Source organism: Sapajus apella, unplaced genomic scaffold, assembly GCF_009761245.1.
Source record: "Sapajus apella isolate SASKATOON/1434 unplaced genomic scaffold, GSC_monkey_1.0 scaffold22, whole genome shotgun sequence".
Taxonomy (NCBI): Eukaryota; Metazoa; Chordata; class Mammalia; order Primates; family Cebidae; genus Sapajus; species Sapajus apella.
In genome coordinates this window covers 11,536,298-11,555,260 of record NW_022436962.1, presented here as the reverse complement: position 1 = coordinate 11,555,260, position 18,963 = coordinate 11,536,298, and the positions used below count along the sequence as shown (strand labels likewise).

General features: G+C 49.6%; 1 protein-coding gene across 2 annotated transcripts in view; it reads left to right on the top strand.

The window, feature by feature from the left end:
* Positions 1–12,708: 12,708 nt before the first annotated feature.
* Positions 12,709–18,963, top strand: part of PLXNA2 (plexin A2) — a 219,016-nt gene continuing 212,761 nt past the window's right edge. Inside the window, exon 1 of one of the 2 annotated variants that reach the window (XM_032289097.1) lies at positions 12,709–12,856. The gene's annotated coding sequence lies outside the window, so the exon portion shown is untranslated. The remainder of the gene's footprint in view (positions 12,857–18,963) is intronic. The other variant, XM_032289098.1, reaches the window with a different exon arrangement.

The following is an 18,963-nucleotide window of genomic DNA, read 5'->3' as shown; positions in this document are numbered from 1 at the left end:
GAGGGTGAGACTAAATGGCCTGGAGGTTTTCCCAACTATGATAAGCTGTAGTCCTACATTGATGGGGGGTTTCTTCACTGGAAGTTTATACAGAAACATCTTTTTAAACTGATCCCCACATCATCCTATCACGAGAGAGAGAAGTGTGGCTGTGAGTGAGAGGTGGTGGGAAATGAAAGCCACTGTAGGCCCTTGAGGGGGAGCCCCAACCCAACCCTGCCTTCCTCAAGAAGGGTGCTGGGTCTCTCTATGTGTGCTGCCTTCTCCTTCCCCAGTGAAGAAATGCACGCTTTGTGCTTGCTCCTGGGGCAGAAACCAGACCCCAGTCCCCAAGGTTATCAAGTGGCATTCCTGACTCAGGAGCTCCATCCAATCCCCAACAATTAGATAATCCAATCAACATCGCAGAAGGCACACACTAATGCCATTAGAGGCAAGATCTCCCAGGGCAGTCTGGGAGGAGCAGAAGGGGCAACAAAGCGGAGTGGGCTCAGCCTCAAGATCACTGTTTCCTCCAGCACTGAGCTGCCTTGGAGGGATGGTTCAGAGGCAGTGCTGTTGTTCCTAGGGGTGGACACCAGTGCCCCCTTCTCTAGAAACCAGGGGCCAAAACCAAGATGGAAACTGTACAGAGGACAAGAAATCATCCAGAGACATGTAGAAGAAGACCTGCATCTTCCGGAATGGTGCATGCGGCTAGGAATCAATAGATCTCATTTCAACCCAGGCTCCACCACACACCAGCTGCATCACCTTGCACAGGCACTTACTCACCTAAGCCTCAGTTTCCCCATTCAAAAATAGAGACAATTACACTGCTTTCTAAGATTTGCAGAGTAAGGGAAATGAGTACATCATTTTTTGCTACAACTGGGAGTCAGAGGTTGTGTCCTAGCAATCACTGTGCATTGTTCCAGGTCAGGGCCAAAACCAGGACCAGGGATTTAATAACTGTTATGAGCACATGTATGGAAATTACAACAGTGCCCGGAGCAGGAATCAAAATGTGTTGGCCTGAAAACCAAAATATATCAGGATGCCATGTGTCTTGCTTTCCAGAGGAGGAAAATAAGGCTGTCTGATTTCCCAAAGCCATATCACCAGTTAGTGACAGAACAATGACTGTCACAGAGAACCTGTCCTGTAAGTCTCAGTTTTTCTTGTGCCAGACACTGTGGTTTACAAGCCTCTCATTTAATTCTCATGACAACTCTGTGATGTTCACATTCTTTTCCCATTTTACTACTGAGGAGATTGACATTAGATAGAGGTTAAGTAACTTTGCCGAAACCACATTGGAATGAGCCCCAGAGCCAGGAATCAAACCCACTCTGAAATCTGTGCTCTTAGCAATTGCAATGGAACCCATCGGTCTTCTTAGTATATACCTACCTGCTTCAAATGTACATAAAACTTTGTCAATGACAACTTGCTATACACATAATTGCATTCATTATTAATATTAACTGTTAAATGTAATTATTACATTAAGAGAAGTTAGCCTTCGTTGGACTTTAAAGCTCATCAAAAGCACAGAGGTGCTTCATAGGTCCTGGAATGAGGTGGATATAGAAACTGGAAAGCAATTTGGCATGTTCCTTTACCACAGGGTCTTTTCTGAGCTCATCAGTCAACAGGAAAGAGAAGATAGTACCTTGTTTAAATAGGGCCAGAGGTGTTAGTGGCTTTCCCTGATGGTAGAACTTGTAGTGGTGACATTCAAAGCGTCGCTAATGTCCCAAAGGAAATTTTTGGCATCCTGACATTCCCTGTGGTCAGCCTCTGTGTGTAAAAGAGGGATCCAGATTAGTGGAGCAGAACTGGATGAGTGCCGGTGCCAGCCTTAGAGAGAAACAGAGATCATGGATGTTTCTCATCCCAGGCTCACAGGGGTCCCAGCATCAGAACAAAGATTTTCCAAAATGTGACTCCATGATGTTGTGCCAGTCTTGACTGACAGGAGAAAAGTTGGAGTGGGCAATGGCTAGAGGGAATTAATACAAAACTTACACTTGAGATGGAAGGTGCAAGAGAAACATAAGGCATAGCCCCTGCCCTTAAGGAATTTGCAATCTAGTGGGGAAGATGAAAGTGAAGAACCCAGGTTAAGCACACTGATTAGGAAAAGGAGGGGTCAGAGGGAATTGCAGTGAGAATGCAGCACAGCAGAGGAGAAAGAATACTGGACTGGAAATTCAAACACCTGGGTTCCAGTAACTTCTCTGTCATTTCCTGGGCATGTAATCTACAAGTCACTTACCCTCTCTGAGTATCCTTACTTCTCTCATTTCTGAAATGAGTTTCTTTTTTTAAAAAAAGCAGATACCACTAGTGAAAATATTTCAACATGTATTTATCAAACGACTTATCTGTGCCAGGCTCACAATGAAAAGAAGCTAGTGTACAAATCCTTAAAACTGTATGAACAGAAAGTGTCATGGCATCTTAAAACAGACGGATCTTGAGAAGGTCCTAAAGACTGTTCAGGCATTGGATGACTGTGGGAAAAGATGTAGGGGAATGCCACATTCCAGACTCCAAGATTAACATGGGCAGAGGTTCAAGGAAGTGAAATGAACTAAGCATCTTCAAGGAACCACTATGCCCAGGGGTGGTAGGGAAGGGGCTGTCAGAAATAAGATTGAGCCCAGAGGGTAGGGGAAGATTACGAAAACCTTTGAAAGATGGCCTTCAGCCCTCTGATATTATGGTTACGGAGAGTAATTTGAATTCAAGGGGAAGAAAAAAAAAAAAAAAAGAAATGCATGCTGCTCACCCAAACATCAGGACATTCTGTTCTTCTGTGATTGTGCTTCGTGGAAATGTTCTCCTGCAAAAAAGAAAGAAAAAGAATGATTAAGGGAAAAAAATAACTACAGCCACATTCATTTCAGCTCCACTGAAAGCACAGCAGGAGAAAGTAGCTGTGTTTGCCAAACTCCAGAAAGAGACACAATTGATGGGGGGTGGGGAGAGGGGAGGGTGAGGCCAGGAGTGGGAGATGAGGTGGAGGGGTTCCGCGTTGTTGTATTCTCCCAAGAAGATGCTGTAAATAATGGAGAAGTATAGTGCACGGAAGGGGAAACTACTCTGACAGGGCCCTTTTAGGGAGGAAAATGGAACTAAATACACGTTCCATTATTTCTGATCTTTCATTCAACTCTCCATTTACATGGGGGCTCCCCGGAGCCGATGTTTCTCTTTCGCTGTCATAAGTAGTCACTGACTGGAGCCGATCATTTTGAAATAACGGTCTGCAACCCTTCCACTGCCGTGATTAACACCAAGTAATAATTATTAACCGAACGGATAACTGCAGAGGAGGGGGACCGCTGCCAGGTTGCCCTGTTTTTCTAAAGCCAGGAAAGTTCCCTGTCATTCCACCAGGGGGGGGTGATGTCCCAGAGAGACCACAGAAGGCTTTCTGCAGGCTTCTCCAGGAGACCAGGAGCTGGGTCTCCTGCCCTATGGGCAATCATCACCAAGGCTGGGTTTGCTGTCATATCAAGACTTTGTGCCACAGTGCAAAAGTAGGAATTCTGCAAGAAAGAGTGTTGGCTGGAGCTTGAGGGATGGGGGAAGAAGAGAGAAGGTAAAGAGACACTATGGGATCGTCCTATGCTCTTGGCCTTTGAAACATCAGGAAATACTGTCAGCTGAATAGATGGAAGGGGCTGTAGCCACCCATGACTCAGAAAGATTCATAACACCGGAGCCCTGAACGGGAGCGTTTATCAAAGGCAGGCAGAGAGAGAAATCATCTGACTTGAGACATTTCAAAAGCAAAATCCTATTTCTCAGCTGTGTCCCTAGATTGCACTCCCTTGTTGATTTTTTAGGTAGTGAGTTTTGGAATGATGGCAGCATGGCAGGCTGGCTGTTGTGCCGGGGGCAGGGGGGCGGTGGTACAGGGTGCATCAAGGCCAGTTCCTGCTTTTTACAGGCGGAGAAACCAAGGCCAGAGGCAGGAAGGTGACCTATGTGAGGTCACACTGCCAGGGAGTGCAGAGTTAGAAATCAAACCCAGGCCTCCTGACTCCCAAGGTGGGTTTATTTTTACTTCCGTTGCTGTTGTTTTTTAATGGAGACAGCAGCCCTCATCCTCCCAGCGTTAATTCTGTGTCAAAAGAAGCCATTCCAGAAAATCAGTGCTGTAGTCCCAGGGAGAAAAAGGAGGAAAGCCAGAAGAGAATGATAGAAAAAGAGAACTGCTTTTGTCCATCTTTCTTTTCTGTCCGGTACAGCACTTACAATGCCTGGCGAGAGAGTATTTCACAAAAGGAATCGTGATGAACTTAATATTAAACTGACTCAGAGGGGAAACGTAAACATGAACCTTTCTTTCTAGGAATTCGAAACTGAGAATATGGAAAACATTGTTAATGTGGCCACTAATTGTTTCATGACGTCAGGGCTGATGCAGCTGATTCCTGCCTGACCAGAGCTTGTGCCACTTCTGGATTTGTCTTTTCAGACACTAGTAATTCACACCCTGTCCTAAATTTATAGCAGGGGGGCAGGCACTGTGGTTTGCACCTGGATGTCAGGATATTTGATTTACTTAAGTAGGGTGTTTGTTTATTTTTGCATGGAGTGATGGACTCCACTCTGCCAGCCTCCTCCCCCGGCAAGGTCCCACTCACCCCTGCAAGACTGTGGACCAGCCTTCACCTTGGCTTGAGGACTCCCAGACTCCCCCTAGGCCACTGCTTGGCATTGCCTCGCAGTAGACCGATGACAGGCCCCCAGGCCAGGGACTGGCTTTTCAAACCAGCCCCTGTTCATCACTCTTGTCACACTTGCGGATATAATCCCAGGGAGTACCTGGCACCATGTTAAGTACTCCAGATATTAGTCAGGAAAGAGAAGTTGGAGGCTGGGGGCTTAATGGTCTGTCCCTGAAGAGCTTGCAGTCAGAAGCAGGAAGAAATTCTACTGCTATCATTCTTGTCTTTCTCTCTCCTCTAATTAGGAGGAGATGTGAGTTCAATTCTGTTGGGGTTTGTAGGGCACAGATGCAATCAAGGAGAGTCAGACACTGGCGTTTTGCTCACCCGGCTCCCCGTGGATTTCCACAAAGACCGACTGGCATGCTCTCCCTAAGGGGTGGGGATGACACACGTTGCACCCAATTATCCCATTATTTTGAAAGGCAGGCGTGTCCACATATGTGGCGTTGTACAGGGCAGAGGTGACGTAAGCTAGTAGAGATTTGCATGTTTTGGCAACGTCTTTCCTACCAGCCAACTCCCATTGTTAAACACACCCCCTCCCCGTAAAATTAGAGAGAATTGAGCTCATTAGTATGATTGTTTATAAAAATCATAACCATTACATCAACACGCTCTCCTTTGTAAGAGAAAATGACACTCCTGACCCTCGACAGAACTAAAGCTCCACAATGCTTTTCCTGACTCATGATGAGTCTGGGGGCTTTCTCTTGTGGCAGGGCTCTAGGTCCTTGGCTGGGGGAATGCTAAGAAGCAGGATGAAGCCTGTTGCTTCCCACTGGTATTCAAACTCCGACACTGATGGACTCCCACACTTTCACACGTTCTCCTCATCAGAAAAGAGCAAAAATTAGAGAAAATGGGTGCCAGATAGACCTGCATTCACTTTCTGACCATACCACACACTACCTGCGTGACCTTGGCACCATGATTTGACTTCTTGATCATTAGTTTCTGCATCTGTAAAGTGGGATGATAAACCAGGTATGGTGGCTCACACCTGTAATCCCAGGGCTTTGAGAGACCGAAGCAAAAGGATTGTTGAACCCAGGCGTTGGAGGCTGCAGTGAGCTATGGTCGCACCACTGCACTCCAGTCTGAGCAACAAAGCAAGACCCTGACTCAACAAAAGGGAGGTGGGGTGATAACCATTACTTTATTTCCTGGTAAGATTAGAGTTGGGAGGATTAGTATTAGTGCAAAGGAGGACCTCAATATGCTTTAACATTTACCGTTATCTTATGATAATTATGGGCAACTGAAGAAAAGCTGTTGTTTTGTGTCAATGAAGAAGCCATGACAAAATGATCACTTCCCATCAGTTCTGTGAATTTCTGATCTCAAAGCAATAAATGGCACTGGTTTTGTTCAGTCTGATCCCCGCCCCAGAGAGCCCTGGCAGGCCTGCCCAGGAGACACTGAGCCCTCAGAAAGCCTTAGCAGCCCAGCTGAAGTTCTGGCAGCAACTGTCCTCTGAACCAGGCTGGGCGTCAAAGCCAGGAGGTCAGTGACCCGGCACAGGCACAGGCTTCCTGGCCAGCGAGGGCTGCTGAGCAGGGGCAGACCCCAAAAGCACACTGGCATAATACATCTCAGCCCACGAGGAATGGGACCATACTAATTCCTATGCAATCACAGCGTGTTCTCCAAGGCACCTCACCCACCCTTGCATCTGGGAGGGTGTGGGTGTGTGCGTGGGCTGCTAAGTAATGAAGACCAACTGCAGCATGGGTGTGCTTTGTGGTTCCATAGGGGAAGGTTGGTGGACAGAATCTCTTTTCTCTGCAGCGTTTTCTTTTCTTCTTTCCTTCTTTCCTTTTTTCTTTCTTTCTTTTCTTTTCTTTTTCTTTCTTTCTTTCTCTTTCTTTCTCTTTTTCCTCCCTCCCTCCCTCTCTCTCTCTCTCTTTCTTTCTTTCCTTTTTTGTGATGGAGTCTCACTCTGTTGCCCAGGCTGGAGTGCAATGGTGTGATCTCGACTCACTGCAACCCCCACCTCCTGGGTTCAAACAATTCTCCTGCCCCAGCCTCCCGAGTAGCTGGGATTACAGGTGCTCACCACCACGCCCGGCTAATTTTTGTATTTTTTTTTTTTTTTTTGAGTCGGAGTTTCGCTCTTGTTACCCAGGCTGGAGTGCAATGGCGCGATCTCGGCTCACCGCAACCTCCGCCTCCCGGGTTCAGGCAATTCTCCTGCCTCAGCCTCCCAAGTAGCTGGGATTACAGGCACGCACCACCATGCCCAGCTAATTTTTTGTATTTTTAGTAGAGACGGGGTTTCACCATGTTGACCAGGATGGTCTTGATCTCTTGACCTCGTGATCCACCCGCCTTGGCCTCCCAAAGTGCTGGGATTACAGGCGTGAGCCACCGCGCCCGGCCTAATTTTTGTATTTTTAGTAGAGATGGGGCTTCACTATGTCAACCAGGCTGTGATCTTGTGATCCTCCTGCCTCGGCCTCCCAAAGTGCTGGTATTGTAGGCTTGAGCCACTGCGCCCAGCCTCTCTGCAGCACTTTCTAGTGGAAGAGTAGGAGAGAAGGAGGGATCCTGAGGTGATGGGCAACAAATGACCCCTCAAGAAAAGGGATATTTCCGGTGAGCCCAGCTGTTTTTCCTAGAAAACCAACCAAGAGAAGAACTGCAGTTGTGCAGTTGGGAAATAGATTTGCCTCTGGATGAAACTCTCAGGTTTTAAGAGAATATCCCCATGCATTTGTATAATGCTTTCTGGCTTGGGAAGCCCTTTCATAGTCAGCATCTTGAAAGACATGAAATGCAAGAAATATTATTCTACTTTATAAAGGAGGAAACTGAGGCACACAGGGATTCTGTGACCAAATGATTAGTTTCTCATTTTGGGGGATTCTTTTAGAAACAAAATAAGAGAGGAAGGCCCTTTTCCTGACCCCTAGTGCAAGGAATAGAGCAAAAGAAAGGTCCTGAGCCTCAGACTTCACCTTCCATGCCTGGAGCCCTGTTGTCCATATTCCCCTCTGCCACCCCTGCCCTGAAGCCTTCTGATCTTGCAAATGCCGGAGCCTTGCAAACTGTTCCAGGGACCTATTTAAGTAGGTTTGGGACTGCAGTTGCCTGGGCTTCACAGAGCATATTATTCTCCCACAGCAACACACTAGATGATGCAGGAGGGGAGGGAGGTTAGGGAAAGAGGACGAGGTATACAGGGACATAAGCTCTGCTCGTGGGAGGTTTAGTGAGAAAGGAGTGAAATCCTGCCTTGTTTGATTTGGAGCCTTAACAGGCTTGCTACTGTTTAAAGTACACAGGAAAGTGGGATTTGTGAAGGGAGGAGAGGGGAGGGGAGGGGAGGGTGATGTCTTTATGAATGGTTCTGAGAATCCCGGAGCAGGTGCCCTGTTCCTGTGTCCTGGGCTGCCGGCCCCGTTGCCCGGGCTGAGACCCACCACTCAGGCATCCCGCAGTCTCTCTCTTCCATTCATAGGACTTGGCCCACACACTCCAATCTGGCCTGTCAGACCGATCCCTTTGTTCCTAACAATGTGGTGGGTAGGGGAGGCTGCTCTGCTGCTGTGGTTGCCTGACAGCGTCTGCTGGGTGAAGGGGGAGGTACCTGGTAGGGAGACAGCAGGGACCACATTCCTGCCTGTCTATAGTGGCAAGCCCGGGCTCAGGGCAAATGAAAGTTGACATGCATCTTAGAGTAGAAACCCATCAACTTGGTGATGGCATCAGTGGTCTCAGCTTTGAGAGCCAGATACAAACTGGGCAACAGCCAATGCACCCTTGAAACACTGCCTCTAACACTGGCAAGCAGGAGCCCCCTTGGCTCCAAGGCACAGGTCCACACAGCCTCCTGAGCCCAGATCCCAGCCGACTCAAGGCGCCCTAAATATATGCATGCACATACTGGTAGGCAGCATTCCCATGCTAAACACTGATGGCTTGCCACCCCCACCTCTAAAGGGAGCAGACTTGATGCTGAAAGCCTGCCAAAGTGTGGCTGGCTTCCAGCACCAAAAATACCTCCTGTGATCCAAGGGGCTACTGTACTGGCATCTATTTGTGGGACTGGAGCTGCTGCTGTGACAGAAAGGACTTCCCCTGGGGATGGGCTACTTGCCCATTTGGGCCTGTGCTCCTTAAAGCCTAAGAACTTGCTTTCCAGGGCCAAGGTCTGCTCCCAGCCTGGGAAATGCAGGTGGGAGCGGCTCAGCCAGACCTGCCTGCCGCAGGAGAAATACTCGTTCCTCACAGGAAACATTTCTGTGCCATTCCAGAATGCTGGTGCCCTGTCCTCTCCCACTTCTCTCATTCTCTTGCTAAGTCACCCATCTAGTGACAAGCAAAGAAGAGGCCCGGGGCCTGGAAGAATAATGCAGCAGTGACAAATGACTTTCCAAACATGAGGTTCCAGGAATATCTTGACTAGGGCAAGTAGGTAGGCTGGGGTGAGCGGAGAACCCTGTTGAGCGTGCTACGATTTTCCAAAGGTGAAGATTTGGCATAAGATAAACATTTCCCCATTCATTTGTTCATTCATTCATTTGATAAATATCTGTTAAATATCTACAAGCCTCCTCACAAATGTTCCGCACTATGTCTATCTCTCCGGTTGGAAATGAGGATGAACTACAAGGCCCTGACAGAGGACTGGTCAGTCCCCAGGGACTGTGGGTCTGACATCAGATGGACAGAATGAGGAAGAATATAGTGAAGGCCAGAAACATACAAGAAAGCTGGGAAACCTCAGAAAGAGACAGACAGAGCTGAGGGTATACAATCTGTAGGGTTTTTGCCATGCTTTCTTTAAAAATATGTGCCAAAGTGGTAATTATGGACTGTATATAGTTTTATTAAAGGAAAAAATTTAGTAAATTTGCTCTTTATAAATATCTGCATAATAAATGAATGACTACCCAGATCAAAAGGATAAGGTTAACAAAAAAATGTAAAGACCAGAGGCACAGGTATACCACTGCTGCCTCAGAGGATGTCAAATCTAAATATGAACCCTGAACCCAAGGTTGTTGTTTTTTTTTAATTCTCAGAGCATGTTATTATAATAAGATGTTTAGCTAATAAGATCCATATTTGTTCTAGCCTATTAGGACTAAATATAACAACAATCTTTCCATTTTGATGATACCGTTAAATCTTTCAATACTCTTACGTTTATCTATTTTAATCTCCCCAGCGGTCTGGAGAGTAAAGACAGAAATTCCCATCTTACAGATGGACAAACCGTGGCCTAGAGAAGTTAGAAGTGCTTCATCCAGGGCACATCCCAGTAGATCAAGTTAGCATTCTTTCCATTGCTATGCTGACCACAGGGTTGTCCATAATCTCACAGGACTCAGATCTTAGACCCTGTTCAGTGGCAGTGTGGAATCTGGATGGCATCCTGCCACCCTGTCAGCGGCAATGTGTTCCCCCACCTGTGTTCTCTCTTTCTCTCCCTTTATTCAGGAAAGAGAGGGGAGGCGTGGGGGTAAAAGATTGGGTGAGTGAAGGAGTCTGTTTCATTTTATGCTTCCTTGCTCTTCATTCTAGGATTTATTTCTGGACCACAGGAGTGGGGGTGGGGGGCAGTATGAGAAAATTATTTAAATTGTATCATAATCTTCCCAAGATGTGATTAAATTGAGGCATGGGGAAGAAAGATGACCTCTTCCGGAGTCAGACAGCACTTGATTTAGAACCAGAAGCCCTAATTTTTAGCTTGGAGCTTTATTAATTATGTGCCTCCAATCCTACCACTCCTGGTCTTAGGTGCAGCTGGCCAGACTCCATGAACAAATGGGGGAAATGTTCCAAAATCTTCTATCATCTTCTTTGAATCATCTTTCTTAATAAATTGTGGTTGAGATTCAGTCTACTTAGAGATAAGAGCATCGACTAGACTATCTGCATGGGGAGACAAGATCTACTTATAAAAAGAAATAAAATAATGATACAGGGTAAATATGATAATGCACTGGTGTTTTACCAACAATAAATGTTAAAGTAGCTTGAAGGAAAGAGCAGGTCTGGATCAGGCAACACAGCTTAGACAGACTCCTTGCAGCTCCACAGGGCAAAACTAGCAGTAACCAGTGAAAGTTACAGGAACACAAATTTCAGCTAATTACAATGAAGAACTTTTGAAGAATTAGCTAATTTCTGCAGATGTTGGAGTACAGCCTAGATCTTCCAGTCCTGTATTGAATGAACGATTGTTCGAGATGACTGGTTAGTCTAGATTTCCTTTCATTTTCTTCTTCCTCTCTGTCTCTCTTTCTTTTCTATGGCTCCCTTTCTTCATCCCTCTCTCCCTTCCTTTCTTCTGCTCCTACTGCTCTGAGAATTTTACGCAATTGTTTTAGGGTTTCTGCAGTGATTTTTGTTGTTGTTTTTTCGATTTACACCACTGAAGAGTGTGGCCACCAGAGGGCAGTAGAGGAAGTTTATCAGAATACTTGGACATGAGTAAACTCGTGCGTGCTCTAAGAGCGAGCAGGGACTACACAAGATCCTGTGAACTCGCTGGGGGCCAGCTTCCAGGGAGCAGTGTCTAGAGGCTGCGGAGATACTGAGACTGTATGGTGCTTAAGGGCACCGAGGCATTGTCATCCAGAGTCCTGAAACCTCTCACCTTAGGTTATTAAAATAAGTTACCTTATCACCACCCCTCTGATTCCCCTGCCAAGCAGACTATCTGCATTGGATATAGAAAGCTCTTCTTCCGTCCCCAATGCCCCCATGCCAGTCAGGATTCACCAGACGCCCAGGATCTCTATCAGGGCTGGAAGCTTGAGATTCAATTCAGAGCAAGGCTCCTTTTCTCATTGCAAAAATATTAACAACAACTTCAAGCCTTATTTGACAGCTTGTTGGCCTTTTTTTTCCCTTTAATTCACAAGAAGAGGAAATTTGCTCCCACAAATTCCAAGACTCCAGTCTCAACCCCAGCAAACAAGCCGGGTTCCTCCCCACACGCCCTCACTCAAATTAAAGAGGAAGGAGGTGTGCAGGATGTGCGCGGTGACAGGTGATGCGAATTGCGGGGAGTCCCTGTCCCTGCTGCCCTCACCCACCAGCCTGTGTCCTGAGCTCCCCCCAGACCCCAACCCTCGACCTTCTACCCCCACTGGGGGCTAAGCCAGCTGAGCTCGCAAGGCCAGGATTCGAATCCCCGGGCCCTGGCAGCATTTTCCTCGCCCCCTTGGCTACTTAAGGTGGCCGCTTGGTCCGGTGCTGAGCTGGGCGCAGGACAGGCAGCGGAGCGGCCTCCGGATGCCAAACCTGCTTCTCCTTTGTTGACAGCTTGCAGAAGAGGAAGTCCGTGCGGGTGGGGGAGGGGGCAGGGGGCTGGCGGTGGCGGGCGGTGCCAGCGGCGGGCGCGGCCCCCGCCCGGGCAGACGCGGCCGGCGGGGAGGGGGTTAACGCACGGCCTCTATGATAATGAGCTGCATGGTAAAATAGGGAGGCCGGCGCTTAGCCGCCACCGCCACCGCGGGAGCCAGAGCTGCCGGGCGGAGCGGCGTCCGCGCCAGACTGGAGCGGGAGGGCGGCGGAGCGCAGTTGCTGGGAATTTTTCAGCCGAGAGGGCGAGCGATCAGGAGAGAGACCCCGCGAGCTTGGGAGCGGTAGGGAGCGCGAGAGCCGGAGCCAGCGGAGCAAACCTCGAAATAGATCTGGAGAGCCGGGCTCCGGGAGGAAATGGGACTGTGAACGAACCCGGGAGCAAGAAGGGAAGGAAGCGCCGGGATTGCTGATGTCAGAGGAGCCCGGAAAGTCGCGCTGGGAAAATCTGAAGACAGCCGGGGCTCTGCCTCTTCCCCACGAGAGACGCCGCCGGCCACCCCCACACGCCCCCTCGGCGCCTCCGGGTGCCCCCCGCGAGCGGGCGACAGCGCCCAGCCCGGCTGCTGCGGGGCGACGGAGCATTGAGGGGCGCGCGGAGCGGAGACCGAGGGGCGACTTCAGGAATACAGATAAGTGGCTGGTGGCTTGACGTGGATTTTAATGAATTTGGACTCCATGTGGATTTGGTCGTCTCGGTGATTCCGAGCTGAGAGCAGGGAGAGGGGCCTCGCGCCGCCCTCAGCAGCCGGCGGCCGAGGCGGACGGAGCGGGGACGGAAGGACAGACCGACGCTGCCGAGCTGGGTAAGCGGCCGGGCCGGGCGCTCGGAGTCGGCGGCGCCCTCCGCCCTCACCCCACGCGCGCGCACACCCGCGGCGGCTTCTCCCGCGCCCACCTCTTTGGGGTCCCGGCCCCAGGCACCCGGGCTCTGCCGCGGCGGGCGAGTCCCCGCGCGGGCTCGGCCACTTTGGCGGGCCGGAGCGCGGCGTGCGCGCGATAGCAGGCTCACTGGAGTCGCTGCCTCCCGCCCCGGGCTTCTCGGCCGGCCGCCGGCTTCCCAGCCCGGGCTGCGGGAGGCAGCAGCGCTCCGCCGCGCGCCTCCACCGCGCACCTGCCGGCGCTCTGCGGCTGTGGGGAGCTCCGGGCGGCAAGGCTGTCCCGAGAGCTGGAGCCCAAAGTGGGCCTCGGTGGCACGAGCGAGACAACCCAAAGCCACTGTGGCCAGAGATCGATCTGGGGGCGTTCGCTCCAGCTCTGGAGACCCTGGTGGCCGCCGGCTGTCCCTTCCGATGGGGAATGGAGATCAAGGGAAGGGGAAAACATCATTTGAGCGGGTTCCATAAGGCTCAGGGAGAGATTTCCAGGCACGGAATGGATCTAAGCGCTCCATCTTCCGGACTCCCTTCCCCGGGTATCGCCCAGCCGGGGTCCAGCCCCGTAGTTTGAGCACGGCAGGAGTGCTGGGGGTTGAAGTGGGAGTTTTCTTAGGGTCCCAGAGGCTCCTGATGAATCGTTTGAGAATATTTCCTTCCATGTACTCTTCCTTGTCCCACCCCACAAGTGAGGTAGGGATCCTAGAAAATTCTAGCCCTTTTTAGCCATCCCACAGGTAGTCTCTCTAATGCTAATCATGGTCTAGATGGCCAGAACGTCACCAGAAACTGCCATTCTAGGTTCCCGAAAAATGTCCACCTGTTTGGAATGCCCCTAGCCCTTAGTGGGATCTGCCTACTCAAACTCGGCTCTGCTCAGGGGGGAATTAAAATAATGGGGGATTCAAAGTTGGATAAAAGATTTGGGGTTCCAGGTCAGTAACGGTCTAGAAATGAGAGTGCATGAAGTGGGCAGTGGAAGTAGGAACAGGTCTCCTGTAGGAAACTAAGATCCTAGAATGACAGTGACACACCAGTAGAAGGTAGGCAAGGGACATGAAAGCAGGATCAGTTTGAGGGAACTGGGACTGCTAGTCATAGCTTGGGCAGTCACTTGGGGGCCCATCAGCTAGGAGGAACCCACAGAAATTCGGGGGCACATTCATCTCCTTCCATTCACGTGCACAGTGGATAAGGTTTAAGAGCGGCAGGCCAAGATGAGTATCTGGGCTGGCCTGGGCTGGACGTTTTGAGAGCAGGAGTCAGGTTTAGCTCTCCCCTCTCCCCACACAATAGCAGTCTCCCTCCTTTGCTGGGCTTCTTTCCCACCCCTTGAAACTTCACTCTTCCCTCTGGGTTGGCTTTGGATTCTGGGGCCTTCTATTGAGTGACAGAGTCCCAGGAAGAGATAACCTTGGCTGGAGGAATTCAGCTATTCCTAACTGAAATGCATGACTTTTGTGCAGTCACCCCAGAAAGCTCCTAGAGTTGCTTGCAGCCCTCTCCCCTCTGACCTCCAGGCAAGAAGAGAGAAGAATTCATTAACTTCCCTCTCTCTTCACAGAGCACCATTTGAACTAATTACCTGTGATCTCTCTTCGGTGGTGGCCTGGGGGGCTGAAGGGGTAGTGAGGAGAGAGGGTAGGGAACCGAGGAAACAGAGTGGAATCTGTCAAGATACCCTGTCGAGGTTGTTTTTCTTTCCCCTTCTTCCACCTGGCATCACCACCATCCCCTCCTCATTCCGGAACTTGCCCCTGCTGCCACCAGCCAGTGTTACCTAAAGGAGCGATTTCCCTCCACTCTGCAGCTGATCCTGTTCAGGGACCCGCTGATAAAGGGAGGGCAATGCAGACTGCCCTCTCTGCTCCCTCACTGTCCTCAGCAAATTACATTAGGATGGGGCAAATTGGCTTGCAAAGCAGTTAAATGGAAATGACATTTGGAGCGATGTGCAGGGAAGACGCCGAGGAGCAACAGTGGTGAAGTACCAGGAGATCTCCTTTACCCAGGGACCATGAGTCTGGCAAGGAAATCCCAGCTGGTCCTTCTCCTTGGCAGGGCAAAAGGACAAGGGTCCCTGGAAGCCTGGAGCAGGACAGAGGAGCTGGCTACCTTTTCAGTCCGTGTCTAAATGAAGGGTATGGTGGTGTCTTACATCCATCACCCAAAAGTATGTCATTACAAGATTGGTGGCCCCCCCTTTCAGAGCTGCTCTGAATACCTACCCCTGTCTCCAGAGCACCAGAAAGCATTCGCCCTGCAACTCTCTTGACCATCAAAAGCTGCAGATGCAATGAATGTAAAAGTTCATTCACCATCTGTTTCACTGAAGTCTACACTTAAAATGAGGTTCAAAAAAGAAAACCCTCAAAGAACAACTACTTGTTTCCTAGGTCCAGTTCTCATTTACAAATACTTCTGATTATTCAGCTAATCTTTATTTCATGGGCAGGTTACAAGAAAACACAGGAGCAGGCGGGGAAACCAGTGACATGGTTAAATCTACAAGGCAGCAGCTGACAGCAACCTAAACTCACCACTTTAGGTGCTATGAAATATTTATGGTGCTGGAGTTGTCAGATTGGGGGTTTTATAGTTTCTATCCTACCTCATTTTCTGTGATTATCTCCCCAAGATATAGAGTTTGGTGTGAGGGAGGCATTCCTGTCTCCAGCAGCACCCCCCCCCCACCAGCTGTCTCCCTGCATTGCCACACAGCTGTCTCTGCACACACGAACTGAGGCACAATATACTTCTGTCCATCATGGCAAATGGAGAGGCAAGTAGCGCCTAGCCAGGCCCCCGCCCCCACCCCCACCCCCATTCTGATCATAAAGAGACTGGAGCATTGTGTTACAGTCTGTTAACTAGAAATAATTCAGGACCGTCCATAGGGAAACTGGTAGAAACAGGCTTTGAGGTGCTGGGAGTTTTACAGCTCATGTTCATTCTGCCCTTACCCCCACCCCCATCATCACCACCCCGTCCAGGGGCAGTCTGTTATCAATTCATTATATGTGAACGTTCTATTTCTACCCTTCACATATGCTCAGTTCAAACAATGATGAATGGAACCGGTTCCCTTAACAGTTTTTTTTCACTTAGTTACAAAGATTTCATGCCTGATTAGAGTAAATGAGGGGTGGGTGTGCATCCACTTCTTTTTTGGTCATTTCTAAAGGTGAGCCCTGTGGAGACAGAGAGAAAGGCAGTTCTTCCCAGGGTCAAACAGCTGGTCCCAAGGAGCGAGGGAGGGATGGCTGGTAAGAAGAGGACACCCCTGTCCTCCTGGGCTTAGCCCTCAGGCTCTCCTGGGCCTCATTCCCTGACATTCGCGCATATGGAACCTCTTTATCTAGTTCCACACTGCTCCATCTGGAATTGGAGGGTAGAAACAGAGGTGAGAAAGTTCTTTGTTGGGGAGCAGGGTTCCTACCGGGTAGGTGTGTAAGTGGGGAGGAGGAAAGAAGGGCACAGAACTGAAATAAATGGCTGAGGTCTGAGCAATGCAAAAGTTCTCTGCTCCTACAGTTGGTTAACCATTAACCGCCTTCCCTGCCCTGGTTCTGTCTCCCTCTTGGGTGAAAGAATATCTCTGGGAAACCCAGAGGACCAGCAGGTGTTCCCCCATGTCCACCTCCCCTCCCCAACTTAACATTCGCTCTCTCTCCCCTGTCTGCCACAGCCCTAGGCTCAGCCCGACCCCCACTCACCCCTTCCTCTCCTTCCCTTGCCCCAGCATACATTTCCCACCCCCTGCCAGTTGTCCCTTTACCCACGCAGTTGTTTGCAGGGCAGGGTGTGTGTCAGAGGCTGGGACACAGTAAGGGAGGTGGGGAGAAACGATTGAGGGGAGCGACTGGCTTCACACAGGACTCCGTGGCGGGAGCTCTGAGCTCAGGTTATACACAGCTCTATAACCACTAGGATTTTCCTAGTGCTTCTCACTGTGGATCTGGCTTGTGGGTTCCTGTTTGGGCCCTTTGAGGTTAGGCCATGTGGTCCAAGGCCTTACCAAGGTATTCCTAGCAAGTGAGACCTGGCATCCTGAACGTCAGAGAAAACCAGCAGGTGGACGGAAGATGTAGATCGATGCAGGAGCAAAGGCACACGTGGAGAGACAGAAGTCAAGATGTGGGCACAGGCGCGCATAAATGGAGAAAGGCGGGGAGACAGCAAGGGAAGATAGAGACAGAGAGACTGACAGTGTGAATGGGGGCAGACAGAGCTTTGCTCCAACACAAAGAGAAAGTGGGAAAGAGCCCTGCAGGCAGAAGGGGGTTTTCTGAGTCTTCAATGGCCTGGGAGGCTCAGGCTGAACTGGGAAGCCGAAGTAGCAGGTTATCTCCACTAGAGGGGACTCTTGAAAGCCAGGCTTGGCCCAAAACAGTGGCTTTTGTGCTTTTTTTCTTTGGAGAGAAAAAAAATATTAATAGATGAGATATATTTGAAACTCCCAGCTGTCACCTCCCAGAGACCACAACTGGTAGAGTCCTATTGCCAGTGGGACCTCTGGGGCTCTGTCTGGTTGCAGAGGATGAGAAGGCGCCTGCAGTATTAAGCAGGGGTACATGGGTTTGTGAGCAGCTCTGGAGAGGCCTGCCCCAGCAGGTCACATCCAGGGGTGGGTGGCAGGCAGGGAGTGCATTCCCAACTTAGCAGGCAGTCCAGTCTGCTGACTGGCCCGCCAAAAGGCCCTTGCCATTCTTATCAGCAACAGAAGTTTCTGGCCCATCCCCAAGGCACCTTCACATGGCTTCCCATTTCCCAACTCCCTAAATGCAGATTTTTGAGTCTCAGGTGGTTGCAAAACTGCTCCCCGGGAGACATTTTTTAAAAGACCTTTCAGGAACTGAATGCATGTCAACGTTGTATCGCTGATTTAATCTTTTTCTTCATATTCTCTGTGGGAGTCTTTCTCTGAATTATAATTCCCCCTTTCATTTTAGCAGAGGACAATATTGAGAGACAGCAGAGTCCAGAGGCTTTTCTCATCTAAGGAGATAATAACTGCCTAACAGGGGCATGGAAAAATATTGAAGTTTTGGGATGGGCAGGAGGCCAGAGAGTAGCAGCGTCTCTTTCAATCTGATAGCATCCCCTGATACTTCATCTCGGTTTGCTTTAGCTGAAATGTACCTGGGGGTCAGGGCGGCGGGGAGGGAGGCTAGAGAAAAAGAAAGAAGAAAAACAAGATAAATGTATCATGCTATGAAAGTTTAATTCTGCTTTTCTTTGGCTGAAATTACTTTGAGAGATAACAGGCGATGGAATTGCCCTTGGAAAGTTCAACTTGTCTTTCAGAGGGAAGAGGAGGTGGGACCCCAGGTCTCCGAGTGAATAGCCGGTGAATGAGCCTGTCTCCTCTGTGACCCCCACCAACACACACACACATTTGCTCCAAGGCTTTGAGAGGACAGAAACTTCTGACAGAGGAACCCTAGCACTTCCCAGCCCTCTGGGAGGACTTGTTCTCCCAGACTTTCTCTGGTTGTATCTAAACAGTGTCCCTCTCCACTGTAGTTTTGATCTAGGCATAGAGGGATAGAAGAAGGAGAGATTCTTGCCCTTTGCACTGAGCCAAATAGGATGACACTGAAAGCGGGAATTGGAATTCATTTAAGTTTAAAAAAATAGGAATCGATCACCTGTGTGGTGCCAAGAATGTGGTGTCTCCCTCCTAACACAAGGGTGAAAAAGTAACAGATCGTACCTTCAGGGCATTTACGGTACACTCAGGGAGTGGAGGAAGAAATTGCATAAGCCAAGTACCCCCAAATATCTTTAGTAAAAGGCAGAATGGCATTAACAGTATGTACTACAGAGTCAGAGGAAGTGAGGGCAGACAGCTCCTCCACGCCTTTGCTTTAAGTCATGGGAGGTAAAGATGTCCAGGGGAGACTCAGAGGTGCTGGAGAACGTCATAGTTTCCTGTGAAGAATGATGACTATTTAATGCTCTCCCAGGCTCCATCCTCTCACAGCTACCCTAACCCACCCGATTTTCTCCTCATTCTTCTCTGAGGACTTTAAACG